The sequence below is a fragment of the Castor canadensis genome, chromosome 3 (genome assembly GCF_047511655.1).
Source record: "Castor canadensis chromosome 3, mCasCan1.hap1v2, whole genome shotgun sequence".
NCBI classification, from domain to species: domain Eukaryota; kingdom Metazoa; phylum Chordata; class Mammalia; order Rodentia; family Castoridae; genus Castor; species Castor canadensis.
In genome coordinates, this window is record NC_133388.1 from 103,498,993 (window position 1) to 103,511,020 (window position 12,028).

The following is a 12,028-nucleotide window of genomic DNA, read 5'->3' on the forward strand; positions in this document are numbered from 1 at the left end:
AAATAATTTCTCATGTACATATTGGTCCTTTGTACTTCTTTTGAGGGTTACCTGTTCAATTCATTTGCCTATTTTTTAACTGGATTATTTGTTCTTTTGGTGTCTGATTTTTTTTTCTGGTGGTACTAGGGTTTGAACTTGGGGTCTCATGCTTGCTAGGCAGGTGTTCTACCACTTGAGGCACTCCACCAGCCCTTTTTTGTGTTGAGTATTCTCAAAATAGGGTATTGGGAACTATTTGCCTGGGGCTGGCTTCGAACCTTGTTCCTCCTGATCTTTGCCTCCTGAGTAGACAGGATTACAAATGTGAGCCACTGGCACCTGGCTGGTGCTTAATTTTTTTTGAGCTCTTTCTATATTCTATAAATTAATCCTTTGATGAATAGCTTGCAAGGTTTTTCTCCCATTCTGTAGGTTGTCTCCTGATCCTGATACTCGTTTACTTTGAGGTGCAGAAGCATTTTAGTTTGATGCTGTACAATGTCAATTCTTGTTTTTTGTTTGTTTGTTTGGCAGTACTGGGGTTTGAACTCAGGGCATCATGCTTCCTAGGTAGGCATTCTACCACTGAGTCATACTTTGGCCCTAATTCTTGCTCTTATTTCCTGAGCAATTGGAATCCTATTCAGAAAATAGTTGCTTGTGCCTATATCAAGTGTCTTCCCTATGTTTTCCTCTAGTAGCTTCAAAATTTTAGGTCTGACATTAAGATCTTTGATCCAACTTGAATTAACTTTTTTGTATGATGTGAAAGGTAGGGTTTTTAGATTCAGTCTTCTACATATTTCTGAAGACTTTTGGTTTTCTTTAATATATGCTTTGGGCTACTTTTTCAAAATCTGTGTGGTTTATTTCTGAATCACCCATTTTATTCCACTGGTCTAGGTGTCTGTTTTTGTGCCTACACCATGCTTTTTGTTGTTGTTACTATGGTTCTGTAATATCATTTGAAGTCAGTTATTGTGATACCTCAAGCATTGCTCTTGTTTCTCAGGATTGCTTTGGAGAGTCAGAATCTTTTTATATTTCTGTTGAATTTTAGGATTGATCTTTCTATTTCTGGGAAGAATGTCATTAGAATTTTGATGGGGAGTGCATTGAATTTGGTAGATGTCCATTGTCACCGTATGAATTTTACTGATCCATGAACATGAGAGATCTTTCCATCTTCTAGTGTTTTCTTCAGTTTCTTTCTTCAATGTTTTGTTGTTTTTATTATACAGGCCTTTCATCTTCTTGGTTAAGTTTATTCCTAGGTACTTTTTAAAAAAAGGCTATTGTGAACAGGATTGATTTCTTTCTTAGCTTGTTCATTGTTGGTATATAGAAAAACTACTGATTTTTTGTCCTGCTACTTTGCCAAAAGTGTTACCAGCTGTGAGTTTTTTGGTGGAGTCTTTAGGGTCTTTTAATTACAGGATGATGTCATCTGTGAATAAGGATAATTTGGCCTTTTTTCTTTCCTGTTTGTATCCCCTTTTCTTCTCTTGCCTATTGCTTTGGCTAGGAATTGAAGCACTAGGACTAGATACCTTTGTTTTGTACCTGACTTTACAGGAAATGATTTCAGTTTTTCCCCATTTAGTATGATGTTGAGTTTGTCATATATAGCCTTTGTTATCTTGAGATACATTCCTATTCCTAGTTTCTTCAGAGCTTTTTATAATGGAAGGATGTTGAATTTTGTCAAAGGTCTTTTTCAACCTGTATTGAGATGGTTGTGTGTGATTTTGCTTATGTGCAATATTAAGTTTATTGATTTGCATATTGTTAGACTGAAGAGAGGCATGGAAGGATAGGCAGGAGGACGCTCAACATTAGCACAGGCTTTATTCAGGAAAGAGAGCCTGTGGAGGAGGTCTCCAGCAAGAGAGCCAGGGCCCACTGCTGCATACAGGCTTGGGGTAGATATATGGGGAGCTGGTAGAAAAGTACCAGGAAGGTTACTGGGTGGAAAAATGTTCTTGGGGGTCACTAAAGAATGCTGTTGCCGGCTAGGCACCAGTGGTTCACACCTGTAATCCTAGCTACTCAGGAGGCAGAGATCAGGAGGATTATGGTTTGAAGCTAGCTCAGGCAAATAGTTCATGAGATCCTATCTCGAAAAACCCTTCACAAAAATAGGGCTGCTGGAGTGGCTCAAGGTGAAGGCCCTGAGTTCAAGCCCCAGTACTACAAAAAAAAAAAAAAAGAATGTTATCCTTGGAACCTACCTGCAGATAAAGATTTAGAACTGTCCCTTTGTCAGTCTTTGGGGTCAGGGAGGGAGTTCCTAACATATACATTGAATTCTCCTTGCATCCCTGGAATGAAACCAGCTTGATCATGGTATACGATATTTTTAATGTGTTGGTGAATTCAGTTTGCAATTATTTTATTGAGAACTTTTGCATCTATATTCATCTTGGAAATTATTCCATAATTTCCTGTGTGTGTGTGTGTGTGTGTGTGTGTATCCTTATCTGGTTTTGGTATTGGGGTAATACTGACTTCATAGAAGGAGTTTGGTAGCATTCTTTCCCTTTATATTTTATGGAACAAATTAAGAAGCATTGGTGTTAGTTCTTTTTTAAAGGCCTAGTAGAATTCAGCATTGAATCCATTGAATGAAAGTCCTGGGCCTTTCATTGTTTGGAGACTATTACTGTTTCAATCTCATTGCTTGTTTATGTGGTTTATATACTCTTGGCTCAGTTTCAATGGTTCTTATGCATATAGAAATTTGTTCATTTCTTTTATATTTTCCAGTTTATTAGAATATAAGCTTTTGAATTATTCTGTAATGATTCTCTGAACTTCATTGGTATTTGTTGTGATATCCTTTTTTTTCAGCTCTAATTTTATAAATTTGGGCCTTCACCTTCCTTCCTTTGGTTACTTGTTTATCTTTTCAAAGAACCAAATTGTTTTGGTTCTCTCAAGGCCTCATGCTTTCTAGGCAGGGTCTCTACCATTGAGGCACATCCCCAGCACTTTTTTGCTTTATTTCTTAGGTAAGGTCTCACTTTTTTTTTTTTTTTGCCTGGACTGGACGATGCCTATACTTCTCCTATCTATGCTTTTCCCAAAGCTGGGGTTACAGGCATGCACCACCTTGCCTGGCTTGTTTAGGTTCTGCTAACTTTTTCTCAGGCTGGCCTCATACTACAATCCTCCCCAAGTCTACCTCCCAGCAAAGAATCAGCTTTTTGTTTTTGTTCATTGATTCTTTGTGTTTTTAGTCTCCATTTCATTAATTTGTTCCTTAATCATTATTATTTCTTTCTGCCTACTAATTTTGGATTTGGCTTTTTCTTGTTTTTCTAAGAACTTAAGGTACTTTAATAGGTTATTTATTTGGGATTTTTCTGATTTTTTTTAAATGTAGGTGCTCATAGCTATAAACTTTACTTTTAGAAGTGACTTTACTATTTTTCAAAGGTTCTCTTAAGTTGTGTTTGCATTTTCACTTGATTATAAGAAGTTTTTGACTTCCCCTTCACTTCTTTCATGGCCCACTGATCATTCAACAGTGTATTGTTCAGTCTCCAAGTGTTTGAATGTTTTCTGTGGTTTCTTTCACTGTTGATTTCTTGTTTTGTTCTATTGTAGTCTGATAAAATACAGGAGTTAGTTTAAGTTTTTGGCATTTGTTAAAACTTGCTTTATTACCTAAAACATTTGTTTTAGAAAAAGTTCTATGGGTTGCTGAGAAGAATGTGTATTATGCAGCTGATGGTTGGAATATTCTATAGATTTCTGTTAAACTCATTGGTATATAATATCACTTAATTCTGAAATTCTTTTATTTTTTGTCTGGATGACATATCTATTGGTGAGAGTTGGATATTGAAGTCACCCACTATTATTGTGTTTAATCTATCTGTTTTTATGTCCAATAGTGCTTGTTTTTAAGAAATTTGGTGTGCTGATGTTCAGTGTGTATAGACTTGTTATATCCTCTTGATGGATTGTTTCATTTATCAAACAAAGTGACCTTCTTTGCCTCTTCTGACTAATTTTGGTTTGAAGTCCAATTTGTCAGATATTAATATAACTACTCCCACTTGCTTTTGAGCTCCATTTTCTTGGACCATCTTTTCCCATTCTTTCTGTTTAATCCTGTATTTGTCTTTCTAAGTATGTTTCTTTTAGGCAACAAATGTTTGGGTATTGTTTTTTAATCCAACTCAACTGTCTATATCTTTTTACCAGTGAGTTGAAACTGTTAACATTCAGTGTTGTTATTGAAATGTATGTACAATTTCCTGTCATTTTGTTGTTTTTGCTTTTTCTCCTGGTCTTCATTTGGTTATCTACTCATCTAGTGAGATTTATTCTTTCTTGTATTTTCAGTTACATTTATCTTCTTCTTCCTTTAAATATCTTCTGCAGTGCTGGGTTAGTAGTCATGGATTCCTTTAATTTTTGTTATGGGAGGTTTTTTTATTTCTCCTCCAGTTATGGAGGATGGCTTTCCTAGATGTAGTAATCTAGATTGATACTTACTTTCTTTCAGGACTTGTAGTACATCAGTCTATCCCCACTTTGCTTTTAGAGTTTCTGTTGCTAAATCTTCTGTGTTTTCCTTTATACATGACTAGTTACTTTTTTCCCCACAGCTTTCAAAAGTCTTTCCTTGTCCTGTGTATTTAATGTTTAAACAATAGTATGCTTTGGTGAAGTTGTTTTCTGATCTTGTCTGTTTGATATCCTAAAAGTCTCCCATTACTTGTATGATCATCTCTTTCTTGAGATTGGAGAAATTTTCTGTTATTTTATTGAATATGTTATCTATGCCTTTAACTGGAACCTCTTTTTCTTTTTCATGCCCATGATTCATAGCCTTGATCTAAGGATGTCCCAGAGGACTTGCTTATTCTGTTTGGTACTTTCTTCTTATTTTTTCTTCATCTTTATCTGAATGTTGTAATTATTATATTTGTATCTCCAAACTTTGATATTCAGTCTTCATCTTGTTCCATTCTATGAGAGAGGATTTCAACTGAGTTTTTTTTGTTTGAGTTATTGAGCTTTTCATTTCCAGAATTTCAATTTTATTTTTTTTCAGAATTTCTACATCTTTATTGAATTTTTCTTTCATATTATGCATTTCCTTACCTCTTTCAGTCAACTGCTTTTTGAATTTTCTTTGGGATCATTCACATGTTGGTTTGTTTTATTCTTGAATTCTTTCAGGAGTTCATATGTGTCCTCTTTAATTTGGTTAACCATTCTTTTGAGTTCACTGAGAGTTTATCCACTAAATATCATCCAAATCCTTTTTTGTGGAATTATTTACTTTTGGAGGAGACATGTTGCCTTATTTTTTCATATTACTTTTATTTCCACATTAGGATTTATACATCAGAGGCCAAGTTTTTGGTTGAAGGTTTTAATTTCCCATGTTCTTTCAGTGGAAGTTTTCAAAATATTTAGACAAACCTGGGTAATTGTGGCCACACTGTGGTGTGGACTTGTGTAAGGCTCAGTCATTAAACATCCACCCATAATGGTTAAGACTCTGGGTCTAGTCCCATACTCTAGTCAGGCTGAAGATTAGCTACAGCAGCAATCACAGTTGATAGACACTCCTACTATGAGAATACAGGAATCCCTAATTGAGAACAATTGCTGATATACTACAGCATCTTTAGAGGAATACAGGAACAAAGAAGACCCTAATTAATAAAGAAGACCCTAATTAGTAGAGGTAGTAATGAAAAGAAGATAGAGGGAATGATACCGATGAATATTTCAAGATATATGGTGTAATAAGGGTGGAAAGGGAGGAAACAGAAAAGATATAGCTAAAGGTATAGTGAGGAAGAAAGAAAAAAGAAAATGATGGTTTTGGCACTCTAGACTGCCAAAACCAATGACAATACAGAAGGACTATGGGAAGGAGAATAGAAAGAGGAGAAATACATGAGAGACAATTGATTTCATTAAGGACAAAAAGAAAAAAATAGAAATGGGGAGGTGATAAGGGTGGGAGGGAGAACAGATAGTTAAAAATTGAAAATTAAAAGGTGAGTGCTGTGGTTGACATATAATGACTGAAAAAAAAAAAAAGAAAGAAAAGAGAGAAAAAGACAAGGAAAAAAAAAGAAAACAAGAAAGAGGGGGGAAATATCAACCATCCAACCAGCAAACAAAAACAAACAAAGTCAAAAACAGTCAATATTTTCTTTTGTTGGAAAAGGGCCTCCTCTCTCCCACACTCAGATCACTTTTATAATTTTTTTCAAGTCTGAATCAGTTAGGCCATCAGGGGCTGTCTGGTTTGGGGATTTAGCTCAGTGGCAGTGCAGCTGTAGGGCTCTGAGACAACACAGGTAGGTAAACTTAAAATGACGTTTCCAGGTTCTCATCTCATGCTGGTTCACATAGGCAGTCCTTCTCCCAGACTCTGATTCAGTGGGCACTTGAACTTGACCTGTGGTGACTTCCAAGGGTTCAGGCACACCCCACCCCCATCCAGCCAGCCCCTTCAGGTCCCACAGTGGTAACACCATGCCAGGCTCTGGGTTTGCAGACCGCCCCATGTCCATGCTGCTGTTTCACAGAGGTTTCCAAGATGTACATAGGGCTAGGGGTGGGGCTGCACTGGCTGTCAGGACTCCTTTTTTGGGTGGCAGGTTCCTGGATGTGGCGAGTGTGGTCTTGAACCTTGGTTGCAAGGTCCCCTCTCCATGCTCCCTCTGGGTAGATGTGGGCTCTGGATGTTGGCTAGTGTCTTTCACTTCAGCCTGATGGACACCCTTTATAATTTCTTCTGGGCAGGTTTACTGAGTCTCTTAGTTTTCCTTTAGCTGAGGATGTCTTACTTTCAGCCATCTTTGCTGTGCATGGTTGACCTTTTATTCTTTTATACCACTGCCTTCTGGTCTCCATAATTTCTAAGGAGAAAATGATTATTAATCTTAGTGAGGGTCTCTTGTGACTTGTAGCTTCTTGAAGCTATCAAGACTGTGTTGGTGCTTGGCATTTCACAATTTGACCACCGCATTTCTTTGAGATGATTTGTGTTTGTTGAGCTTCTTGGATGTGTAGATTCGTTTCTTTCATAAAATTTGGAAATTTTGGACATTTTTTTCTTCAGATATTCTTTCTGCTTCTTTCTCTGTTCTCCTTCTGGTATGCTCAGGCATATGTGGATTTGCCTGTTTGTCCCTTAGTGTCTTTTCTTCATTCCCTTCTTTTGTGTTCCCCTGACTGTATGACTTTATCATCTTATGTGCATTGATGATTCTTTCTTGGGCCTGTTCAAACCTGTGGTTGTGATCTTTTAGTGAGTTTCCATTTCATTTCTGCTTCAGAAGTTCTACTTGGTTCTTTTGAGACTTTTTCTTTTTGTTCTTTATGTGGTGACACACCATTCTGTTTCTTTTTAGTACAAAGGATGGTTTATTAATTTACTCACAGTCTGACTCTGGGAATCAGTCTTTGTTTTTTGCATACCTTCTGTTTTTGTCAAAAACTAGATATAAAATGTCTAATATTTTAAAAAAACACTAGAATGTGGAAATTTAACAAATCAGATTCCCTAACCCCTGCTTCAGGTTTGTTGTTGCTATTGGTTGTGGCTGTTGTTACTTCTTTAGTGAGTTTTTAAAGCCTTTTAAAAGGTTTTTGTTGACTGTGGCCATTGAAGATTGTGTTCCATTAGCTTAGTAGTCAGCTAATGTTTCAACAGACTTACCCTAAATGCCCACTCACCTCCCACCCAATCAACTTTAAAAGAAAGAAAGAAAGAAAGAACTGAAACCAACATAAAGCCATGTGTGGCAGTGGTGAGTACCTACAATCACAGCACTCAAGGGGCTGAAGCAGGCATATCACTTGAGCCCAAGAGCTCAAGAGACCATGTATCAAAAAAGAATAACAAACAAACAATACCAACAACCACCAAGTGGTTGCCTTGGCTTTTTCTTCCTGAATGCATGAAATCTGCAGGCCAGCTGCCAGCGAAAGCTCAGGGTCTTCTCAAGCCTTTTCTGAGTTGCAACCTGACTGGGTAAGCATACAGTCTTCTTGAATCTCTGGTAAATACAGGTGGTACTGGGGATTGAACATAGGGCCTCATGCATGCTGTGAAGCACTCTACTATGGGGCTACACCACCAGCCCAGGAGTTTATTTACTTATTATCTTATTTATTTAGCAGTACTGGGGTTTGAACTCAGGGCCTCACACTTGTTAGGCAGGTGCTCTACCACTTGAGCCCTTCGCCAGCCCTATATTGTGCTGTTTTGTTTTGGAGATAGGGTCTCAAGAACTGCTTGTCTGGGCTGGATTTGAACTGTGATCCTCCTGATCTCAGCCTTCCAAGTAGCTACGATTACAGGTGTGAGCCATCAGCGCCTGGCTTCAGATATCTCCATCCCCAAACTCTTCCCTCCCAGTTCTGTCCTCTCCATTGCATTGCTTTTCATACTGCTTCAGTCAGTGCTTTTGCTCTTACATGCTTTCCACAAAAGCACTTATACTCCTCTTGCTCGAGTCACTGGCCAGGTCCAAAAGCACAACCATAGTTCTTTGGGAACAGAGTCTATGTTAATCCCTTTGGCACTAACGATTTGCTCCAGGACATCGTATTGCTATCCTCATAGCTACCAGTAATCTCTAAAATGGGGTGGAGGGGTGGTTTGGCAAGTAAGCAATTAAAAAAAAAATACCATAGCCGTCTTACTGCCACACGAGCCTCTTTCTTCACTGCTCTCCCCTGGTCTGAAAGAGGTGATTCTGGCAGTGTTTGCCAGTTGTTTTTAGGACAGAACCCTGGAGTTCCCTACTCTACCAGTGATATTGCTCCTCTCATATTTCTTAAAATTTCTATCTTATACACAAAGAAGGGGCTTAATCTCTTTCAGACATTGATTTAATAATGTATGGCTCTTATGCATATATAAAGAGGAAGATGAAAGCAAGTAAATGGCATTTGGGACATCTGACCCAGGATCAAATACCTGTTTTCAGCTCTGCCTGCTTGGTAATCTGGACAGGCTAGAAATGCTCAGAAACATTTCACATTTTTAGCATTTAATTTGGAGAGAAAGCTGGTTACTGATAGGAAACCAGACTGACTTTCCAATCCTGACAGGGCTCAACGAAGCTGGAACACAGCCTCAGTATCTTCATTCTCCTGAATTTCTAAACACCCAAGCATGCAGAAAGTACACATAGGAACTACCTCTGGAACTGACAGCAGAAACCGTGTTAGAGCTTGTGGAGCGGCAGCCCTGCTGAATGTGAAACCTAAGCACAAATGCAAGGTGGACACCAGGTCTAAACTGCAGCAGAATTAATAAATAGGCTTGACTGGAAATATGAACTCCAATTTGCAGGAACAAAGCCCAGTCTTTACTTCTATTTGTTTTGGGAGGTAGTGGGGTCTGAACTTGTCTTGGCTTGCTGGGCAGGAGTTCTACAGCTTGAGACACACCCGAGCCCCCCTGCCTCCTTTTTTTTTCCCCTGCGGTTATTTTTTTCCAGGCTGAAAGTACCTAGGATGACAGGAGCATGCCACCAGGCTCAGTTTTTTTCCTTTTGAGATGGGATCTCAGGATTTTTTTATCCAGGCTGTCCAGAATCCATAATCCTTCAGACCTCAGTTTCCCAAATAGCTAGGAGCCACAGGTAGCAGCTTTTTGAACATTGCTGGGGGTGGTGGTGAGATGTCCCTATGTTACCCAGGCTGGCCTTGAACTCCTGGGTTCAAGTGAGCCTCCTGCCTCAGTCTCCAAGCAGCTGGAACAACAGACTTTTACTTTTTTTTTTTTTTCTGGTACTGGGGATTCAGCTCAGGGCCTACACCTGGAGCCACTCTGCCAGCCCTGTTTTGCCTTGGTTTTTTTGACATAGGGTCTTGCGAACTATTTGCTCGGACTGGCTTCAAACAGCGATCCTCCTGATCTCTGCCTCTTGAGTAGCTATGATTAGAGGCGTAGCCCACCAGCACCCTTCTTTACTTTCCTCTCATGCATTCATTTTTGCAATATGAAGAGTTAGCAACTGGCATGGCAGAGCAGCTTAAGTGGTGAGTGCCTGCCTGGCAAGCGTGAAGCTATCTGTTCAAATCCCAATAACACCAAAAAAAAAAAAAAAGCCAGTTACTTAATACTCAATTATGCCTACTGGTGTAAATTTTACCTTTCTTCCAAAAAGAATCCAATCCAACTACTTTGGATTGTGCAGTTTCTCTTCTGAGAATATTTAACAAGAAAAAGACTAAAGCAAGATGCAAGGGATTCCAAGATGGTGGCTAGATGGAGGAGGCAGAAAGCGAGCCTCCTATAGTGAAATCTTGGAGAGACGCTGGAGACACACTTTGCAGGCATAATCACTGAGAAAAGGCATAACTTTGACCCCTCCACATCTCCAGCTGGTGCAGAGAATCTCCACTTCACGTTAAACGGAAAAACGAGGAGGGCCCCGGGGCCACCAGTCGCTGGCGCCCAGACGGCTTGGGAAGACGCGGACCAGGTGAGCTTCACGGTACCGCGGTAGCCCCACAGACAAGCCTGGGCCAGAGCAGCATAGCCCCCTGGACAGACTGACCCCGACCCGGGAAAAAAAGAGAAACTGAGTAATAAGCAATAAGAACAAATAAGACACGCAGGAAAGAGGGTGGGGCGCCCTGAGCACTGAAGATTGGGGGAAGGGAATCCTTCCTGGGACTGTAAATAAACAAGCCAGGCGGCCGGAGAGGCTCTGGCGGGAGCGGGGCGCGCGCCCAGCAACCAGGAGCGGGGAAGCTTGTGAAAGTGGTGGTGGGAGGAGAACTGCACAGGAGAGGGGGAAGACCCACCTTCCACATGAACTGTAAATAAACACGCAGGCCTGAGAAAGCAGGTGCAGTGTCACCTCCCCCAGTGTGCTTGGAAAAGGGAAAGCTTGTAGCAGAGGCTCCTGCACAGGAGAAATCTGAGCAAACAAAGCCTATGGGCCCAGGTGAGTGCTAAGCTCACCCCAGAGATCTGCATAAATAACACCTCCAGCAACAGCAGGCTGACAACAGCGGGCAGGCAAGCCACAGTTGCAGAAACCATTCTCAGAACTGTCACCAGACTCTTTTTTTTTCTTTTCTTTTTCTCCCTACCTTTGATGAGAGAACAACCAAATTACATCTGCAAGCTGAAAAACTTACTGAAACTGTATTGCATTTGAACTTGGGACACTTGGTGGGGTTTTTTTTTGTGTGGGTGTGTGTAGTTTTGTTCTTCTTTATGCGTCCCCTTTGATGAGACAACTACAGAACAACATCTGAGGCACCATCTCCAGGATTGGAGACTGTGACTTCACTGAATTTGAACTTGGAGGTTTTTTGGTTTTTTGGTTTTTTAAAATTTTCTATTTTTTCATTTTATTTTAATACATTTTTATAAATAGATTTTTCTTTCATTTACTTATTTTTTATTTTTATTCTTACCTTTTTCTTTTATTTTTGATTTTCAATCCTCTCTCTGTCTCTCTGTCTGTTCAGCTTACTGTCGATTAGTACACTAAAGCTCCCTGTTTATACCTTTGAAATCTTCTTGTCTGACACCTTGTTCTGCTTTCTCCCTCTTGTCTGTGTATTTGTTTTTCCCATTTCTTTAACTTCTTGCTTTCCATCTCAGCTCACCCTTCCATTCTAAATATTACCATTGTTATTATTACAAGCTAGAAAATACTTAATTGCACACACTACAGGGACAGTAACAACACCAAAGACAATGATGGGAAGACAGAAAAAACAGGGAAACCAGTTTCTCCACAGCAAAAAATTAGTACAGGAACCAGAGGGGAATGAAGAAAACAGGTACTCAGATCCAGTCTCCAACAAAATGAAGATAAACTATGCCAAAGAACCCAATGAAGCCCACAAGAATAATTTAAAAGAAGACATACCACAGGTACTCAATGAGAATTTTATAGAGATGATACTGGACAGGGTCAACCAAAATGTACAGGAGACACTCAAGAAATTCTAAGAACACAAAAATAGAGAATTTGAAAAAACAAAAGAAGAAATAAAGGAAACCATAGAAGCACTGTATAAACAC